General features: G+C 45.0%; 1 non-coding gene across 1 annotated transcript; it reads right to left on the reverse strand.

Annotated features, from left to right (window-relative positions):
* Positions 1–8,198: 8,198 nt before the first annotated feature.
* trnas-gcu (transfer RNA serine (anticodon GCU)) lies at positions 8,199–8,280 on the reverse strand. Its single transcript has one exon. It is a non-coding gene; the product is annotated as a tRNA-Ser (tRNA).
* Between the last annotated feature and the right edge of the window lie 14,346 nt (positions 8,281–22,626).

Raw genomic sequence — 22,626 nt, forward strand, 5'->3', positions numbered from 1 at the left:
GACATTGCTGATGTGGAACTGAAGCATATAGAACATAGAACATTACAGTGCAGAACAGGCCTTTCGGCCCTCGATGTTGCGCAACCCTGTCATACTAATCTGAAGCCCATCCCATCTACACTATTCCATGTACGTCCATATGCCTCTCCAATGACGACTTAAATGCACTTAATCTTGGCGAATCTACCACCGTTACAGGCAAAGCTTTCCATGCCCTAACTTCTCTCTGAGTAAAGAAACTACCTCTGACATCTGTCTTGTACCTATCTCCCCTCACTTTAAAGTTGTGACGCTCGTGTTTGCCGTCCCCATACTTGGAAAAAGACTCTCCCTGTCAACCCTATCTAAACCTCTGATTATCTTGTATGTCTCTATTAAGTCACCTCTCAGTCTTCTCTCCAACGAGGACAGCCTCAAGGCCCTCGGTCTTCCCTCATAATACATTCCTTCTACACCAGGCAACATGCTAGGAAATGCCCTCTGTACCCTTTCCAAAGCGTCAACATCCTTCTTATAATGCGGTGACCAGAAACGTCGACAATACTTCAAATGTGGCCGTACCAGATCTTTGTACAGCTGCAGCATAACCTTCTGATTCCAGAACTCAATTCCTGTATTAATTATGGCCAAAACACTGTTTTCCTTCTTAACAACCCTATCAATCTGGGTGGCAACTTTCAGGGATTTGTGTACATGGACACCGAGATCTCTCTGCTAATCTGCACTCCCAAGAATCTTACCATTATCCTAGTACTTTACATTCCGACTACTCCGTCCAAAGTGTATCACCTCACACTTGTCCACATTAAACTCCATTTGCCACCTCTCAGCCCAGCTCTGCATCCTATCTATGTCCCTCTGCAACCGACAACATCCTTCGTCACTATCCACAACACCACCGACCATAGTGTTGTCCGCAAATTTACTAACCCACCTTTCTAAGCCCTCATCCAGGACATTTACAAAAATGACGAATAGCAGTGGACCCAACATCGACCCTTGTGGAATGCCGCTAGTAACTGGACACCAAGATGAACATGTTGCATCAACTACAACCCTCTGTTTTCTTTGAGGGAGCCAATTACTGATTCAAACTGCTATGTCTCCCACAATCCTCCACATTTTGTATAATAGCCTACTGTGGGAATCTTATTGAACACCTTGCTGAAATCCATATACAGAACATCAACCTGCTTACTCTCATCTACCTGTTTGGTCACTTTGTCAAAAAACTCAAAAGATTCGTTTCGGCACGACCTACTCTTTACAAAACCATGCTGACTGTCCCTGACAAGATTATTCTTTTCTAGATGATTATAAATCCTATCTCTGATAATCTTTTCCAACGCTTTACCAACAACTGAAGTGAGACTCACTGGTCTGTAATTACCAGGGTTGTCTCTACTACCCTTCTTGAACAAGGGAACCACATTTGCAATCCTCCAGTCCTCAGGCACTATTCCTGTAGATAATGATGATTTCTAGATCAATGGCACAGGCTCGGCAATCTCTTCCTTTGCTTCCCAGAGGATCCTAGGATAGATCCCATCTGGCCCAGAGGACATGTCTATTTTCACACACTACAGTATTTCTAATACCTCTTCCTTGTGAACTTCAATCTCTTCGAGTCTAGATGCAAGTATCTCTATATCTTCCTCGCCAACATTTTCATTTTATATCGTGAACACTGTCGAAAAATATTTATTTAATGTTGCCCATGTCTCCTCTGACTCCACACACAACTTCCCACTATTATTCTTGATTGGCCCTAATTTAACTCTCGTCATTCTTTTATTCCAGACATACCTATGGAAAGCCTTATGGTTAACCCTGATCCTATCCGCCAACAACTTCTAATGTCTCCTCCTGGCTCTCATGTCTCCTCCTGGCTCTTCTGAGCTCTCTTATTAGGTCATGCAGGGAAACGATTCTGTCTGCTGCACATCATTCTGCTTCGAAATATCAGGCAGTATTTCATATTGATTACTGTAAACGTTAACCTTTAACAAGCCATGACAGTGAAATCACTGAATCCTCATCACTATACTACCAGGGAAGATTTCTGTTAAAATCACCCTGGACACCAAGAAATTCGCCATTCTATTCTCCCATCCTTCTGTGCGTGATCCCCTCGGCCCTATTCCAGTCTTGTTGGTTGGTTTACAATACTGAGGCTATCCAATCATCTTTGCATTTCAGTTTCTAAAGGATGAGATCTTCTCTCTGAACTGGCAATGTGCTTGCTCAGTGGTGATAACACTGTCCTTGTAAACTAGAAAAGTGCTTGAAATAGGTCATTCCTGTTTTTCATTCAAAGAACTTGAGGCAAACCGTTCGGCAGGACAGGAAAGAGCGGGCGTGAGCAGTGATCAAGTTTAGCAGCAAGAACGAGGTGAGGCAGTATAAACTACAGAGTAATGGAACACTGGGATGAGAGGGGCTGAATGCTTCCTTTCTTTGCTGTAACCAGACCTTGGTGTTGAACTCTGAAATGGGATAATATCAGACAAGTCGGTGAAATCTAACATTCTGCTTGTTTTCTCCCGACGCCCGTGACACACTTGGGGAAATGTGTCTCCGTGCTTCAATCTATGGTTAAAAATGGGGTTCAGTTCCCATCTCAAACTTTAATCCCACTTATTGTGTTTTACGAGATTAAAACGTTCCAGAGAAATTAGCCCTCAGGTGAAATGTCAGAGCATACAAGGTTACAGACCAAGTGTTGGGAAACGAGATGAAGGGACCCAGATCTGTGCTGTAAACACGCGATAATTCAATCATTTTTGAGGGGAAACATATCTGCAGTGACATAATTCCAAAAACTGTGTTATGAAGAAACGGTGCAACTGCTTCTGCCCTCATCCCTGGTGGTCTAGTGGTTAGTATTCAGCGCTTTAACTGAGTGGCCTGGGTTTCATTACAGTTCAGGAAATCAGGACTTCTTGTTCCTGATGCAGAGAGCGCAGCTCTACCAGGAATCTGTTTCATGCCTTCGATCAGTCAATACCCCAGCTCATCAAAGAAGGGAATAGTGCCTTCCCTCTCTCTGCACAGACGGACCGTTAATCCTTCATTCTCCTCTGATTCCACTTCCCAAAAAGTTTCAAAATATTGTCAAAACCGAGTCTCAGCTATTTCTTTTCTGCCTTTTCACACATAGGAGCTGCAACGATTGAGTGCGTTGGTTTCTGAAAACGAAACGTACCTATGTGCAATGTATTAGGCTCTTCCAGGATTGCCTTCTCTGACAACGGTGGGACATGACTGATGTTGTCTATGATATGGAAGTGCCAGTGTTTGAGTTGAGTAGACAAGGTTAAAAATTACATAATATCAGGGCAGAGTCCAGCAGGTTTATTTGGAAGCACTAGCTTTTGGAGAGCCGCTCCTTCATCAGGTGGGTGTTTTTCTGCAGAAACTTGGTGTGTGTGTCAATATGCGCGATCTTTTGGAAGATCATCTGGACTTCAACCGACCGTTCGTGGTGTCGACGGTACCCATGACGTGGAGGTGTTGGTGTTGGACTGGGGTGGATATATTTAATAATCACACAAAGCCATTTTAGATTCCAACAGTTGACAAACACCTGATGACGAAGCAGTGCATGGAACACTGGTGCTTCCAAATACGTCTGTTCAATACCATCTGGTACTGTGTGATTTTTACTCTGATAGCATTTGGTAATGTTTAACTGATCGAAGACAGTGAAAGAATTTTCGCTCGTGAAGATGAAAATTTCAAATATTATCCACCTCAGCATTACAAAAATGATTAGGTTGGATGTGTGATGAATCTCCACAATGCGCTTGCGCAAAGTAAAAGTTGAACTTACAACCGCCTGATGCGTAGCCAGCTATACGAATGGTTGTGCCACTGGCCAGATGCACAGCTGAGGTTTTACACGCTGCAGAGCTGTGGTGTTAACAAGGACATGAGCAATAGCAGTAACAGTCACAAGGTGAACAAAGAACAAAGATAATCACCATCATTGATTCACTTCAAATTGTCCTCAAAAAACGACCATTCACAATCTGATCAGCCAATCAATGAGGTCACTGCTGATCTTGGAAATTGCAACTGACTTTGCTACGTTTTCCCCAAAATTTGAAGTAATCTCCATCCTAATCATAACATCGCATATACCCAAAAATTTTCACCTTTAGATTACGTTAGTGACCTGACCGTATTTGCTGGAAATGAGTGAAAACGTCCTTCCGGTGATATAATCCAGTGCAGAGATGGCCAGAAATGAAAAGACAAAGACATGAAACATCACTCCCATTTCTCTCTGTACCAATGCGTTTTCCTGAGTTGAATATTTGCAGGACTTGACTTTACTATCTAAAGAATTAATTATTTTCCCGGGAAAGAGTCTTCATAAATCAATTAACATTTGCGGTGTTGAAACATATTTTACTTTAGATTAAAATCGTTGAATATCCTTTCCCCCAGCCTAATGTCCCAATCCTCCCTCCTCTTCCATGTAAATACAAGTTGATCCAGGTGATGTTGGAGGTCCCAACCTGACGTTCCAATGCTCCTTGCTGCTCCATGTCAATAGAAACGGCTCGACCTGAAGTTGGAGCTCCCAGTCTGATGTCACAATGCTCCCTGCTCCATGTCAGTAGAAATGGTGCAGTTCAGGTTAGACCTACCACTCTGATGTCCCAATGCACCCAGCTGCTAAATGTCATTAAACGCTGATCCTTGTGAGGTTGGAGCTCCCAGTCTGATGTCCCAATGTTCCCTCCTCCATGTCAATAGAAGTGGTCCAGTTGAGGTTGGATCTATCACTCTGATGTCCCAATGCTCCCTGCTGCTACATGTCATTAAAAGCTGCTCCAGGTGAGAGTGGATCTCCCACAATGATCTCCCAAAGCTCCCTGCTCCAGGCCAACTGAAGCTGCTCCAAATGAGGTTAGATCTTGCATTCGGATGTGCCAATGCTCCCTGCTGCTCCATGTCAATGGAAGCTGCTCCAGGTGTGGTTGGAACTCCCAGACGGATGCCACAATGCTCCCTGGTCCACGTCAAAAGACGCTGTTCCAGATGAAGTGGGAGCTCACATCCCTGGCGGCGCACATACGTCTGTATCATCATAGAAATACTGCCCACTGAACATTTCCACCACTGGAGCCATTGGTGGAATATCCACATCATGAGAAGCTAATATTAATTTTAGTCACCACCGAATCATTATTTTCAAAAGTCATTCTTTCTTAAACCTTATTTCGCATGTGCATACTGCAGTCAATCCGAAGTAAGATAATGGTGCTAATTGATCTATGCTTAATAAACATTACATCCTATTTTTCATGTTGAGTAACTGCGACTTAGCAAGGACAATGTTTATATTGAAATCACACTTTTATTCCAGGTGAGAGAATGTGGTTTGCATTATTTAAAATGAACTTGTTCACTGTGGACAATGATCAAATGGATCTCAATTTCAAAACAAAATTGGTAACGTTGTCATTTATCTTAAAATGTGATGTCTTCTTCTTTCAACCAGACGGGTATTATAACGAAAAGTCTATTAATGAGATGCGTATAAAGACACTTTAAATCGCAAGGATTGTGAAGGTTTGCAGCTCAGGTTGAGGTTTAGGGTTTAGGTTTGCTCGCTGAGCTGTAGGTTTGATATCCAGACGTTTCATTACCTGGCTAGGTAACATCATCAGTGGCGATCTCCAAGTGAAGCGAAGCTGTTGTCTCTTGCTTTCTATTTATATCTTTCTCCTGGATGGGATTCCTGGGGTTTGTGGTGATGTCATTTCCGGTTTGTTTTCTGCGGGGTTGATAGATGGCTTTTTGATATATGTGTTTGTTTATGGCATTGTTGTTGGAGTGCCAGGCCTCTGGGAATTCTCTAGCATGTCTTTGCTTAGACTGTCCCAGGATCAATGTGTTGGCCAAGTCGAACCAGACTACCAAAAATCCATAAACCAGGAGCCGCCTCAGACCCATAGTCTCATTACCCAGAGCACCAAATTACAGACTGGACAAAGAACTACACTCAAGACTGAAATACCTCATAGAAGATTCACAGCACTCCATCCACTCCACCCAGGAATTCCTAAAAATCATCAAAAACACCAAAGTCGAGGAAGGGGAAGCAATGGTCTCATTCGACATAATAGCACTGTTCACCTTCATCAACATCGACATGGCAAAGGAAACACACATTTAGAAGAGACCATCACACACACCAACCACCATCAATCACATTACCAACGAAAACATCATGAAGCTTGTGGACCTGTGCCTCACCACCCACTTCACTTTCAACAACATAGTCTAAAAACAAACCCCCAACGGCCCACCCATAGGACCTCCGCTATCAGGATTCAGAGCAGAAGCGGTAATGCAAAGACTAGAACAAACAGCCCTAGAAACAATCAAACCAAAATCTGGGTCCGCTACGCAGATGACACCTTTGTCATCACAAAACGAAACAAGATAGTAAAGACATTTAACATCATCAACAACACTCTCACAGGCATAAAGTTCAACAAGGAAGAAGAAACCGACAACAAACTCGCATTCCTGAATGACACAGTAGAAAGAAAGGACAACGGAGAACTACAAACCGTTGCATACAGAAAACCGACAAACGCTGACCAAATACTTAACTACACCAGCAACCATCCCATCACACACAAACGAAGCTGCGCCAGAACAGTATTCCAACGAGCCACCAGACACTGCAGCACAGACGAACTTCGGAAACAGAGGAAAACCACCTTTACAATGTATTCGAGAAGAACAGATACTCAAAAAATACAGTCCACACATTCCTCAAGAACAAACCACGACAAGCAGACCAAACACAGCCAGAAACCATAACCACCTTACCATACATCAAAGAAGTTTCAGACATGACAGCCAGACTACTAAGACCCCTCGGAATCCTAGTAGCACACAAACCCACCAACACTCTCAAACAAAAACTAACAAACTTAAAAGAACCAAAACAATCCAAAGACAAAACCAACGTCATCTACAAAATTCAATGCAAGGACTGTCACAACTATTACGTAAGACAACAAGAAGAAAGTTAGCCACCAGGATATATGAACACAAGCTAGCCAATAAAAGACACGACCTTCTCTCCCTCGTAGCCCTACACACGGATTAAAAATACCACCATTTCTACTGGGACAACACATCTATCCTGGGACAGGCTAATCAAAGACACGCCTGAGAATTCATAGAGGCCTGGCACTCCAACCACAATGCCATAAACAAACACATAGATCTAGATGGCATCGGTCAACCCCTCAGAAAACGAACAGGAAATGACATCACCACAAACCCCAGGAACCCCATCGAGGAGAAAGATATAAATAGAAAGCAGGAGACAACAGATTCTCTTCACTTGGAGGTCGCTACTGATGATGATGTTACCTCGCCAAGTAATGAAACGTCTGGATATCAAAGCTACAGCTGAGCAAGCAAACCTTCACCCTACATTTTAAATTATTTTTCATGTTTATGTTGCATGAATCTGCAGTCATTGATCCACAGTTTAGTTTCACTCCCTAAAGGTAACATGCTGATTTCTCCAGTTGTTCATAGTTCAATGTGATGCATCCAGTTTGTGCATAACGAGAGGGAGCTTGCTTCCCACATCTTGTGTTTATCTGTGCCTTATGTCCAGCATTCATCAATGGCGAGAGCAAGGGGCGAGGGCGAGACCAATGTGTAAGTCTTTCCGTGCCCATGCACGGCACCAACATTGGCAATTCTCCACTGTGCATTTACAGCCAGTTCTCAGTGCCCCTACACCCACGCCCTGCCCCTTTGAAGTATCGCCATCATTTTGTGCTGTCTCGCTCTGCTCTTCTCACCAGGATAAATTACGTCTACTCAACATCCTTCATATTTCATCTGACAAAAAGTTCATTAAGAATTCCTTTGCATAAACATGCACTTCGCAGCTCTCGTTATTTGATTTTCCTGGATGTCTTTCATACGAAAAAACGTTCACAGCAACTTGATTAGCAAAAGGAAACCGCGTTTCCTTTCATTATCCCAATGCAACCTACATTTCAACACAGCTTAGTCAAGAGGCTCAAACCATTCTTTGAAATTTTGTCATCGCGTAAATGCATATAAACTGACCATTAGCGTTCCAGTTCCAACACGACAGCTGTGATCATCTGAAAACAGCACCACGAAAATGCCATTGATGACAGCGACGAGAGTGGGATTCGAACCCACGCGTGCAGATCAAAATGGATTAGCAGTCCATCGCCTTAACCTCTCGGCCACCTCGTCACAGATGCTGGAATAGCTATGACCTTATGAATAATTGAATTGGGTAAATTATGCAGAGCAGCAGATATTTCTCCCTGGTGTTGGTAAAATGATAAATAACATAGTACGGTTCCAAGACTATGGTCTGATCCCTGGGTTGTGGGGCAAGTGCACTCCCACTGTCACACAATGCACACAGTGATCTGAACAAAAATGAGGAAATGAATATGTAACAAGGTCTGTTGAATTCTGTGAAGATTTGAAGTCAACGGAATGAAGAACCCGAGACAGCAGGAGGTGTTCTTTCAATAAAGAGTTGAATAGAGCTCTTAAGGATAGTGGAATCAAGGGTTATGGGGATAAGGCAGGAACAGGATACAGATTGAGGATGTTCAGGCCATGATCATAATGAATGGTGGTGCTGGCTCGAAGGGCAGGATGGCCTACTCCTGCACCTGCTGTATATTGTCTATTAAATTGCCTGTGAGGAATTGTTTTCCAGACTGGAGGAGAGTGCATAGTGCTCAATGTCATTATTCGGAACACCTAACTTCCGCTCAGATGTTTTTGACACGCACTTGTGTACAGAACAGACAATTTCAAAATCCAAAATAAGGCTTACCTGACAATTGAAGGCAACAATGCTAAAACCTTGATGTGTATCATTTTCCTGCACTGTGCGACACCAAGTCACTGTATGATCACAGCAACACAGTGAGCAAGTGTCAGAAGGAAAATGAGTGCAGTGCCAGAGCGCATGCTGGGAATAGCAGGTGATACACGGGGAAGTGCATTTCCCACAACAGGAACACTTCTCAAACAGCGAACTGCGGTGGAAGAATTCAGAGGGGGTTTACACTTTGAAATTTGATGCCAGAGACCCAATGGAGACCTGTCATTGAGTCTGTTAAAGATGAAGATTTTAAGATTTCTACAGATGCAAAACAAAATAAAAAGCTAATGGGTTAGTGAAGGCAAAAGATGAAATTGTACATTTCATCAATCTACCCATCTTTACAATGAGTACCTCACCACTTTCCTCACTCAGGGACTGAACCACTGGTGAAGATGATCATATAATCCCCGTTACTAGCCATGGAATCAGAGAAACTCGGTTTCCCAAACGTTAAGGTAAAACCAGGAATGTGGAGGTAAGCATTAATGTGTTGCTCCTGTGCTGAAGGTGACCAGTGCACTGTATCTCTGTTTCAGTATAGTGGGCTGTGCTCTGCAGAAGTTTCAATTCTGAGCCTCACATGGAGCAGCTTTAATTTGTCGTCGTGTTGAGGAATACGGACATAAGGTGATATTGAGCAAAGCGCAGTTTATGGGAAAATACCCGTGTTTGTGGATTCAGAAACAACGTTTTCTGGATAATGACTCCTTGATCAACAAACATACTGCAAGTATCTAAAACGTGAAGAGACATATGTGGAGAGAGAGCCGAAGGTGATTTTTCAGCAGATGGATAACATTTCCCATGTGCCCTGCGTTAAATTCCGGGAAAATAGATGTTGAACTGGTTTCATGTTACACAGTTTATACATGTTTCACTGATGAATCAGTGAACATTCCCCACGTATCCTCGCAGGCAAGGATTTCCTTTTCCATTTTAGGAGACCATTACAGCACTGAGTCCCATGTGTGCGTTCATTAAAACCAAAACAGTTACAGCAAGACTTTAAAACTACGATTTTGCTATCTGCTTGCATTGGTTGTCCCAAACATTAAATTCCATATTATGGTATGTCTGTGGACGAAAGTACTTCCTGAATCTTGAGCGATTATATTTCAGTTTTGTCAAAAAATTATCATTCGCTGTTCTCTCTTTCCCTTTCAGTTTCCAGTTTAATATCCCGTATTTTATCAGTTTATCTTAAATTTTCAATAATTTCAATCAATCTCGCTCCTGATTACCAATCCGAGAGAATGCCACAGTCTTGTCAATTTATATGCAGTGCAGCTGTCGGGCGCGGTGACCAAGTGGAAAGGCATTGGTCACGTGAACCAAATAAAAGGAGCTGGCTGGTGGAATGTGGCCGTTCCATCACAGTCATATTTAAAACATTTAACGTAATCTTGAGCCAAAGCATATTGGCAGAAAATAAGAAAACAAAAATGAAAAAATTGCTGATGTTGAAAATCAAACAAAGACAGACGTTGCTGGAATATTTCAGGACGTCTGGCAGCATCTGTGGAGAGACGGACCCAATGGATGTGAAACGTTAACTGTGATTCATCTGCACAGATGCTGCCAGCACAACTGTGATTTTACAGCAATTTCTGTTTTTGTTTCAGATTGGCAGATTTTGTCGCAGTCCATGAGAACAGTGCTCATGAGAATCAAAGAGACAACATGGACCTGGGAGTGTGAAATGAGACAGTAATAATGAATGAGTGGAGAGTGTTGTACTGGAAAAGCACAGCAGGTCAGGCAACATCCGAGGAGCAGGAGAATGGACGATTTAGGCATAAGCCATTCATCAGGAATTAGGCTTGTGAGTCGGCCAGAGGAACAAAGCTGAAGCCAGGTACCAATTCGCAGACACCTCCTCCTACAGACTACGATCACAAACTCTCCTCCCCTCACCAAACCATCATCTCCCAGACCAACCACAATCTCATCACCTCTGGGCATCTCCCATTCACAACCTTCAACCTCATTGTCCGTGAACCGCGCACTCCCCGATTCTACTTCCTTCCTAAGAATCACAAACCTGACTGCCCCAGTCGATCTATTGTCTCATCCTGAGCCTGTCCCATCCGAATTTTCTGTTCCTACATCGACACACTCCTCTCTTCCCAGTTCAGGAAATGCCCACTTACATTCGTGACACCCCTATGCACTTCACCTCCTCGAAGAATTTCGTTTCCCTAGCCGCCATCGCATCATCTTCACCATGGACATCCAGTCCCTGTACAAATCCATCTGCCATGACAGAAGTCTGCAAGCCTTCCATTTCTTAATCTCACACTATCCCAAACAGTACCTTTCCACCGACATCCTCATCCACTTGGCTGAACTGGTCCTCACAATCAACAACTTCTCTTTCCAATTCTCCCACTTCCTCCATTGACGCTGGTAGCCATGGGCACCCGCATAGGACCGAGCTATGCCTGCCTGTTTGTTAGATACGCGGAACTGTCCATCTTTCGCAGTGACACAGGCACCATCCTCCACCTGTTCCTCCGCAAATTTGATGAATGTTTGGGTTCACTTGGTGCTCCAACGAGGAGGTTGCATTGCTCACCAACTTTACTAACACTTTCCACTCCGACCTCAAATTTATCCGGATCCTCTTGGCAACTTCCCTCACCTTCCTGGACCTCTCCATCACCGACTCTGGCAACTGACTAATTACAGACATATACTACAAGCCCACCGACTCCCACATGTATCTAGTCTACATCTCCTCCAACCCTATCTCGTGTAAGAACACCATTCCTTATTCCCAATTCCTCCACCTCCAGCCCATCTGTTCCCAGTATGACCAATTTCACCTCAGAAAGAGCCAGTTGGTCTCCTTCTTCCACGATCACGAATTGCCTTCCCACGTGGTTGACAGCGCCCTCTGGTTCAACACCTCCATTTCACACACCACCACCCTTGAAGCCACGCCTCTCAACGCAACAAGGACAGAACCACCTGGTGCTCACCTTATACCCCATCAACCTCCGCATAAACGCATCATATTTTGCCACTGATGCCACCTCCAAACAGACACCATCACTGGAGATATATTTCGCTGCCCAGCCCTGCCAACATTCCCGAAAGACCATTCTCTCCATGACCCCCACTTCAGGTCCACACATCCCCCCATAAGCCCACAACCCTGTCCTGGCACCTTTCCCTGCCACCAAAGGAAGGGTGAAACTTGCACCCACACCACTCCCCTCACCTCAGCCAAGGCCCAAATGGATCATTCCACATCCATTTGAAATTCACCTTTACAGCGACCAATGTCATCTACTGAATCCGTTGCGCGCAGTGCGGTCTCCTCTACATCAGGGAGACAGGAAACCTTCTTGCAGATCATTTCAGAGAACATCTCTGGGACACCCGCACCCACCAACTTCACCGTCCCGTAGCTGAACACTTCAACTCCCCCTCCTAACCCATCAAAGACATTCAGGTCTTGGACCTCGCCACTGCCAAACCGTTACCACCCAACCCCTGGAGGAGGAACACTACACCTACCGGCTTGGGACCCTAACACTACACGGGATAAATGTGAATTTGAACAGTTACCTAATTTCCCCTCCCCCAAGCCCAAGCCTTCAACTCGGCATCGTCCTCGCAACCCTTTCCATCACTGCTATTTCTGACCTATTTTCTTCTCCCTCCTATTCATCCATCTATTACTTTCCAGCTATTTCCCCTCAACCCCACACTATTTCCTTTTATCTCTCAGCCCCGACTCACAAGCCTTATTCCAGATGAAGGGCTTAAATCTGAAACCTGAATACTCCTGAACCTCGGATGCTCCCTGATCGGCTGTGCTTTTCCAACATCACACTACCAACTCTGATCTCGAGCATCTGCAGTCCTAACTTTATCCTTCGAATTATCAATGACCTTAGAGTGAATATATCCCTCGATTGCAGTGATCACAGTGTGACTGAGTTTTCCATTTATTTTGGGTGAGGGCAGGCTGGATCTGAGACGAGCGATTAACATCTAAACAATGGGAATGGTATCAGATAGCGAAGTTAGGGCGGGCTGAAGTGAAGTGGAAAATTCTGTCAGAAGATGGATCAGTACAACTGCATCACATCATCCAGACTGTAAAAGATACACAGAAGGAGAAAATCAACTTCTGTGCAGGCACAATGCCAGGTAAAGTGGAAAGGAGACAATACAACACACTGAGGTGCAGTGGAAGTATCTATGTGAAAGGATTCGATATATAAGCTGCACCTTTACATATGGACAGCCCTCGCATTAGAAAAATGAATTTCCTGCAGTGTAATGGCGATATTTGCCTGTGAAATCACAATGTTGAGAGACACTGACATCGTCTCTTCTGTAGCAGCGTGGCCTCGTAAAAGCATGATCGTCCCATTAACCAGAATTCAATACTTCAAAGCTCTCCTCTGCGCTGTACAACTTATTTGCTGCTCCTTTAGTCAGATCTCAATCGCTTGACTGTGTATCTTCTTCTGCTTCCTGCTTCATGGAAATACTTGAAACGTGAACAAATCCACTTTCCACTTTCACCAATCTTTTGCAACTCCCGAGTTGACACAGGTACGAGTGACCGATTGGCCTTCTCGAGTGTTCTCACTCTGGTATGATCTGAATGATAAAGTACACTGTGTCTAATCTGCAGAATGTCCCCAACGGGACGTTGCTGTTTATCCCATCCCCGGGGACTGAGCTGTCTCTATTGGCAGAGTCTTCAGCCATTTCCCTCCACTTGCAGGCATTATGACGGGATGTAAATGTGGATATGCTCTGAAGCTTCCTCTCACGGGCACAGCCAGGTGCAAGAGCGCCGCTGGAACTTAGAAACTTTGATTGCGAACTTCCTCCAAATATCATTTATTTGAGAGAGAGAGAAAGATGCCGAGCTGGTGGGAAAGAGAGAAATGGGCTGTGGACTCTCTTCCCTCAGTAAAATTCAAATCAGTGCATTTTTGTGCTGCCCATTTGATGTTCAGAATCAATCTTCACAGAACAATCCAGCAGAAAGGCTTTTGTTTCAGAGCCGTCGGTTTCTTTGCTGCAATCGGGCATCAGTTAACATCTGAGTCCCAAATGTTCCAGATGAAGCAACTCCGTATGAAACCCTCACTCACTGAGAACCATTCCCACAGCCAGGAGCTGCGGGACTGCAGACAGTCCAAAGCGGAAGGGAGGATTAAAAACTAGCCATTATTTCTCCCTCAGCCATTCTGTCACAGAGACAGGGAGAGGGACGGCAGAAGGTGTGACGTCATTCACGTGCCGACAGAAGCCGTTCAGCCCATCGAATCCACGGTAAATCTCTATCGCTTGTTTCTATCTGAGGTTATTCATCATCAGTGCTGCTTGTTCTAATAATAGGGAACTGTATATGTGTCGAAATGCTGTCTCCAACAGACTGAACCACATGTCATTCACGGCTATCATGGGGACAGTGCTGATCTGGAAGTTTAGAACTAGGGCGAGGTGGGGGAAGGGGAAATGAGGAAACTGTTGAAGTCCACATTGATGCCCTGGGGTTGAATTGTTCTGAGGCGGAAGATGAGGCGTTCTTCCTCCAGGCCTCTGGTGGTGAGGGAGCGGCGGTGAAGGAGGCCCAGGGCCTCCATGTACTCGGCAGAGTGGGAGGGGGAGTTGAAATGTTGGGTCACAGAGCGGTGTGGTTGATTGGTGCGGGTGTCCCGGAGATGTTCCTTAAAGCGCTCTGCTAGGAGGCACCCAGTCTCCCCAATGTAGAGGAGACTGCATCGGGAGCAACGGATACAATAAATGATATTAGTGGATATGCAAATAAAACTTTGATGGATGTGGAAGGCTCTTTTAGGGCCTTGGAGAGAGGTGAGGGAGGAGGTGTGGGCGCAGGTTTTCCAGTTCCTGCGGTGGCAGGGAAAGTGCCAGGATTGGAGGGTGGGTTGTAGGGGAGCGTGGACATGACCAGGTAGTCACGGAGGGAACGGTCTTTGTGGAAGGCGGAAAGGGGTGGGAAGGGAAATATATCCCTGGTGGTGGGGTCTGTTTGGAGGTGGCAGAAATGACAGCGGATGATTTGGTTTATGAGTAGGTTTGTGGGGTGGAAGGTGAGCACCAGGGGCGTTCTGTCCTTGTTACGGTTGGAGGGGTGGGGTCTGAGGGCGGAGGTGCGGAATGTAGATGAGATGCATTGGAGGGCATCTTTAACCACGTGGGAAGGGAAATTGTGGTCTCTAAAGAAGGAGGCCATCTAGTGTGTTTTGTGGTGGAACTGGTCCTCCTGGGAATAGGTCCGGTGGAGGCGGAGGAATTGGGAATATGGGATGGCATTTTTGCAAAAGAGGTAGGGTGGGAAGAGGTGTAATGCAAGAGGTAGGGTGCGAAGAGGTGTGTATCGGGTCAAATCCCCGTCACATACGTGACTGTTGTTCTCATGTTTATTTTTTCTCTACGTGTGCTGAAGTAACACAGTGAGGGAGCAATTACTGTTGTCAGACATACATGTAGGGTTGTATTAAATACTGAAGTTGTGAGATTCGAGCAGTGTTTATTAACATAGACCATTCAGTGTTCGAAACTCTGGCTCAGGAATTTGACAGAGAGCGAATTTGAGCAAAGGTTGAGCCGGGGCGTTTACCCCATGACGTAACACGAGTTTCTGCGGTTGCTTTGTTGTTCACCTCATTTGTGTGTTTTGCATCATTGAGGATTTTGAAGTTGTCCCCTCTGTAGAAAAGGCCTGTGCTTTTGCAACATTGTACAAAAGATGCAGTACAATAACATCCGATGCTAATTCTGTCTACATATCCAGATATTGATCCCTGGAAACAGCATTGTGCACTCTCCTCGAGTCTGGAAAATAACCTCCTCACATATAATGTTATATTCTCGCTCTCATGGCACTTTTCATTCCATCGGCTTCTGTTTTTCACGGAATCCGATTCAATGGATCTTGTCACTGTGTGTGTACATGTGTCAATGTCTGTCTGCCTCTGTGTGTGCATGCCTGTATGTCTGTGTTGGTGTGTGTCGGTGTGTGCATGTCTCTGTGCATCTCTGTGTGTCTGTGTGATAATATGTGCTTGTTTTGTGTGTGTGCGAGTGATTGTGTGTCTCTGTGTATCAGTGATTCTGCGTGTGTGTGAGGAGTGTGGGTGTCTGTGTGTAGGGGGCTTGTAAGGGTGTTTTCTATGTGTCAATGTGTGTATGCTTCTGTCTGTGTGCCAGTGTATGTGCATATCAGTATGTATCTGTGTGCCTGTGTGTGTGTCTGTGTTTCTGTCTCTGTGTTCCTTTGTGCATGTATGTACGTACATGTGCTTTTTGCGTGTCTGCATATGTGTTAGTTGTGTGTCTGGCTGAGTGTGTCTGTCCGTGTATGAGAGTAAATGTGCATTTGTGGGGAGGGTGGGTGTCTATGTGTGTTAGTGTGCATGTTTGTTTGAGTGTGTATGCCTGTCTGTGTGTGAGCATGTGTGTGTGTGTGGGCACTGTGGGTGTCTCTGTGTGGGGAGTGTGGATGTTTTCGAGCGTGGGAAGCATGGTTGTCTTTGTGTTTGTGTGTGTGTGTGTGTGTCTGTGTGTGTGTTTCTGTGTCTGTGTGCGCGTGTGTGTCTGTGTGTGTGTTTCTGTGTCTGTGGGTGCGTGTGTGTCTATGTCAAATAGTGTGGTGCTGGAAAAGCACAGAATTTCAGGCAGCATCCAAGGAGCATGAAAGTTGGAATTTCGAGCATAATCTCATCATTAGTAACGAGGCTTGTGGACCATCTGGGCCGAACGATAAATGGAAGGGGATGGTGCTTGGGTAAGGCAGCTGGGAAGGCGACAAATAAATGATGGTGGAGTGAAGGTTATAGGTTGGAGCAAAGAGTGAAGTGGATAGTGGGAATGAAGACGGACAGGTAGCACAGTTCAAGAGGGAGGTGCCGAGTTGGAAGGATGGATCTGGGATAAGTTCTGGTGGGGGGTTGGAATGAAGAAACGAATGAAATCTGTGTCTGTGTGTGTTCTGCGGGTGTGTGTGTGTGTCTGTGTGAGTGCATGCGTATGTGTGCATGTATGTATATATATCTGCATGGTTGTAAGCATATTGTGTGCGTGTGTGTGTGTCATGGGCGTGTGTATGTCTCTTTGTGTGTGTGGCTCTCTGCATCTCGGTGTGTGTCGCGTGTGTGTGTGTGCGTTTGTAAGTGCGTGTGTAGGGTGGCTATAGGTATGTGAATCTGTATGTGAGTGTCTGTGTGCAGCTGTATATGTCTGTGTGCAAGTGTCTCTGTGTGTGCACGCGTTTGTAGTGTGTGTGTAAGTGTGTGTGGCGGTGGCTATGAGTATTGTGTATCTGTGCATGAGTGTCTGTGTGCAGCTCTATGTGTGTACATGCCTGTGTGTTTGTGCGTGTTTGTAGTGTGTGTGTGTGTGTGCGTATATGTGTGTTGTTGGTGCTCTCAGTTTGGATGGTGCTGTGAGCTGATACATTCCCTCTGTCCTTCCGAAACTGAATCCCTATGATTTTCGCCCTCCATTACTACCTGTACAGAGGGGTGGGGAGACCAGCAGAGACTGAGAGCGACAGAAAGCTCAGCAAGTCTGTCACCATCTGTGGGCAGAAATGGAAGTTAATGTTTTGGGTTGAGTACCCCTTCCTCAGAAACTCATGTCAGGGGGATAGTACATCACATTAACACCACAGTGACTGCCAGACTCGCCCTACACTGATACACACAGATAAACACACACGAACACAGAGACATAGAGACACTCACTCATACACTGACACGAATACAGACATGGAGTGTCTGTCAGTATTTCTCTTGCTCCGGTAACTTTGTCAATATATCACTTGGACTCTGGTATGTGTCAGTTTTTTTCAGTCTGTTCATGGTGAGTATTTTCGTAAAGTGCTTGTTCACACTAGTGAGAGAGTCAGTAAGTATGAGTGGAGAGTGATTGTAGGACAATTTCATTGCTTGCCGAAACCAAACCTGGAAGAATTGTAAAGTGTGTGGAGGACAGTGTGGAACTCCAAAAGGGCAGTGACAAATTGGTGTAGTGTTCTGTTTTATGGCAGATGAGCATCAATGCAGAGCAGTGTGAGATGATGCACTTTAGTAGGAATAACATTGACAGACAATATAAAATATCTGTACAGTTATACAAGGGCTGCAGGAGCACCGGATGCTGGATATATATGAGGACAGATTATTGGACATGGCAGGACAAGTGAGGAGAGCAGTAAATGTCACAGATTATTTTCAGTATTTGAGCTTTTTACAGGAGTAGGTATAGGAGGGAGCCTCCGTGCTCCCTTCCTGGGAGGTTATGGTGACGATGTGTTGTGAGCCCACCCTCTGGCCACCGAGATGGTGGAGTTTCCATTTATACCAGCTCTACACAAAAGAGAGATGGCATCAGGGCCACGGCTTCTAAGTTGTGCCGGGGGAAACGGAACTGCCAGTGGGTTTAAAGTGAGAATTGCCCTTCACTGAACATTGCTCCTTACTCGTTTGGTGAGATGTGGATGTTTCAGAATCTCCACACGAGGCATCCCGGTCCTCTCCAACTCGTAGCACGGTCCTCCCCATGTGGTGGTGGCATGAGGGAGCGGATATCGGGCACTCCACCACCCGGCTTGACCATTTCTGTCCTATTCCAGGCTGTTTCTCCTGGAATGGTGTAAAGGAAGGGAGGGAGGGAAGGTTGCAGTGGGTGGCCCTTCTCTTAGTTCTGGTGTAGTTGTGGCAGGGGAAATGGTGAGGTGTCAGGAGGGAGTTAGTCCATAGTGTTACGGCCATGTTGCGTTATTAGTGTGGGTGGTATAGTGGAGGGAAATTAGGAGAGAGAGAGAGAGGGGGGGGGAGAGAAGGTGCAAGAGTGAGAGTGGTGGAGCATGAGTCTAGTTCGGTGGTCGGTGCTATAACAAATATACAGTGAGTGCGAGCGAGCAGAGAGAATAGAGTGACCCGTACCCTGACAGAGTGGGGAAGGTTATTGATGCTTGTCCTATATTGCTGGACATTTCCTCAGAACGCAGATACAGCACTGAGCTGGGTGGTGAGCTCGGACAATGCTCAGGGGGTCTGGTGGTGTGGGTCCCTCTGGGAAGAGAATGGTCTAACTCTGTACTAGCCCATCCACCAGGTCTTCCAAACCCATGTCCAAAAAACCGTGTTGTAATTGTCCCTTATCTGCCATGCTCAAGGTAAACAGTGCAGGGCAACTTCTAACTAAGAAAGCTCAACCGTCTGCCCATTGGCCTTTTGAAGATGGCACCAGTGCCAGAGATCACGGAATATCCATGGGCATCCGAGCGATGCTGAGTACCTCCAGCCATGATGGGTGTGAGAATCGGGCTGGTATTGAATAAGAGGGACACCATGGGGTGGAGTGGGTAGTTAATGAGGTGAGTTTGATAAGGTAACACCAGAAACTTGCTCAGACTCGTACAGACAATCCATCTGTCACATTCAATGAAAACGTCACTGAGACAAATTATTCTTAGATTCAGACCAGTGAGTCATAGATTCTGTTGAAACCACTAACAGTCACAAAGCTGCAGTTGCTTGTACAATGCTCTCCATCACAGAGAAGAACATAAACTTGACCTACCCTTGGGAAATAAGGTAGGGCAGGAGATTGAGTTATCAGTGGGGAAGCACTTTGGAACAAGTAATCATAATTCTATTAGTTTTAAAACAGAGATGGAAAAGGATGAAGTGGATCTAAAAGATAATTTTTTAAATTGGAGGAAGGCTAATTTGATTATATTAGGCAAGAACTTGGATAGGGTAAATGGACAAAGTCTTTTGCCTAGGGTCCGAGAGTCCAGTACAAGAGGGTATAGGTTTGGGGTGAGAGGGGAAGGATATAAAAATGACTGAAGGGACAATATTTCACACAGAGGGTGGTACGTGTATGGAATGAGCTGCTAGAGGAAGTGGTGGAAGCTGGTACAATTGCAACATTTAAGAGGCATTTGGATGAGTGCATGAATATGAAGGGTTTGGAGGGAAATGGGCAGGATGCTGGCAGGTGGGATTGGATTGGGTTGGGATATCTAGTCGGCATGGATGAGGAGGACCGAAGGGTCTGTTTCCATGCTGAACATCTCTATGACACTATGACTCTAACTTCCAAACTGGATTGGAATCGATATTCACAGGTAAGGGGCCAGCTCAGAAGTGGGAAGCCTTCAAAAATGAGATATCAAGAGCCCAGAGACAGTATGCCCCTTTTAGGGTGAGGGGTAAGGCTGGAAGGTGTAAGGAATTGCTGGCAGATTGGAGACATTGATGGCCTGGTCACGGGTAAGAGGGATGCCATTGTCATATACGGATATCAGGAGTCGATGTTTTTACAGTATTCATTCACGGGATGAGAGTATTACTGGCTTAGCCTGCATTTATTACCCATCACTAATTGCCAAGAGGCAGTTAACAGTTAACCATATTGTTGTGGGCCTGGAGTCACATGTAACCTAGACCAGGGAAGGATGGCTGGTTGCTTCCTTCAAGGGCATCAGCGAACTAGTCGGGTATTTCAAACAATCAAAACTAGATATATCATCGTCATCAGCCTCTGAATTCCAGATTTAAAGTGACTGTCGAGAAGAGTCTATCGCCAGTAGAAGTCTAATTAAAAGGGAAATCCGGAGGCCATAAAGGGGGCTTGAGATAGCTTTGACAAATAGGGTTAAGGAGAATTCAAAGGTACTGTACAAACACGTTAAGGACGAAAGAGTAACACGGGAGAGTTTTGGGTCACTTAAAGATCAGCAAGGCTTCCGATGTGCAGAACAACAGGAGATGGAGGCGATACTAAACAAGCACCTTGCATCAGTATTTACTGTGCAGAAGGATATGGAAACTAAGGAACTTCCGAAATTGACAGTGACATCTTGAAAAGTATCTGTATTACAGAGGAAGAGATGCTGGAGTTCGTAAAGCCTGTAAAGATGGAAAAGTCCCCAGGACCTGATAAGCTGTCACCTCGAACTCTGTGGGAAGCTAGGGAAGGGATTGCTGGGTCACATGCTGAAATACTTGTATCATTGATTGTCACAGGTGAGGTGCCAGAAGATAGGAGGTTTGATAACGTGATGTCATTACTTTAAAAACATTAAGAAGGATGGTAAGGGAAAGCCGGTGAGCCTGACGTCAGTGATGGGCAAGTTGTTGGTATGGATGATGAGGCACAAGGTCTGCATGTATTTTGAATGGCAAGGACTGATACGGAATCGTCAACGTAGCTTTAAGCAAAGCAAATGGTGTCTCATGAAATTGACTGAGATTTTGTGAAGAAACTGACTAAGAGGATTCATTGAGGCAGAGGTGCACATTGCGATATAGACTTCATTAAGGCATTTGACAACGTTCTCCATGGTAGACTGGTTAACTAGGTTAGTTCACATGGAATGCACATGGAAAACTAGCCATGTGGATACAAAATTGGCTCGAAGGTAGGAGATAGAGGGTGGTGATGGAGGATTGCTTTTCGAACTGGTGGGTTGTAACCAGTGGTGTGCTACAAGTATCAGTGCTGGGTCCACTGTTTTTCATTATTTATATAGATCATTTGGATGTGAACACAGCAGCGATAGTTGGTTAGTTTGCAAATGACACCAAAACTGATGTTGTTGTGGACACACAGAAGGTTTACATCAGAGTACAACGAGATCTTGATCAGGTGGACTGATCGGCTGAGGAGCAGCGAATGGTGTTTAGTGCAGATAAATGTGAGGCACTGCATTTTGGAAATGCAAATCAGGGCAGGATGGAGACACTTAATGGTGAGGTCCTGTGGAGTGTTGCTGAACAAAAAGGTTTTGGAGTGTAGGTTCAAAATTCCTTGAAAGTTGTGTTACAGTTCGATAGAATTCGGTAGAAGCCATTTGGCATGCTTGCCTTTATTGGTCATTGCTTTGACTATATGAATTGGGAGGCCATGCTGCTGCTGTACAGCACATCAATTCGGTTATTTTGAAGTATTGTATTCAATTCTGGTCTCCCTCCTATCAGAAAGATATTGTGAAACTTGAAGGGAGACAGAAAAGATTTACAAGGATGTTGCCAGGGTTTGAGCTATACGGAGAGAGTGAGTAGGTTGGGGTGATTTTTCTTGGAGTATGAGAGGCATATGTAGGGTTAATAGGCATATCTCTTTCGCAAAACTAGAGGGCATGGATTTCAGGTGAGACCCAAGGACCAACTTTTTCTAATACAGAATGGTGCATGTGTGGAATGAGCTACCAGTGGAGGTGGTGGTGCCTGTTATGATTACATTTAAAAGGCATTTGGATGGGTACATGAAGAGGAAGGGTTTACATCGAAATGTGCCAATTGCTGGCAAATGGGACTAGTTTAATTTGGGATATCCCATCGGCATGGACAAGTTAGACGTAAGGGTCTGTTTTCTGTGCTGTACATCTCCGAGAGTCTATGATTCTGTCTGAACTCACACCAGTATACTATTAATTCACCATTGCCGGAAATACCAGCCTATGTTATTTGATGCTACCGAAATGTCTTCACTTCAGCATTTTTAAACATGCGAACACATCCTTCCACAACACTGACTCTGAGTCTCTCTCCATCCGTCTATTTCCCAAATCCCTCCCATTTGTTGCGATATAAGCTGTTGGTATTTAAACTGACCATCAGCTTCCAACATTAAGCAGCTTAGAAACAATGTTCAAAAAGCATAGCGTGTGTTTTATT

The sequence above is a fragment of the Chiloscyllium punctatum genome, chromosome 31 (genome assembly GCF_047496795.1).
Source record: "Chiloscyllium punctatum isolate Juve2018m chromosome 31, sChiPun1.3, whole genome shotgun sequence".
Taxonomy (NCBI): Eukaryota; Metazoa; Chordata; class Chondrichthyes; order Orectolobiformes; family Hemiscylliidae; genus Chiloscyllium; species Chiloscyllium punctatum.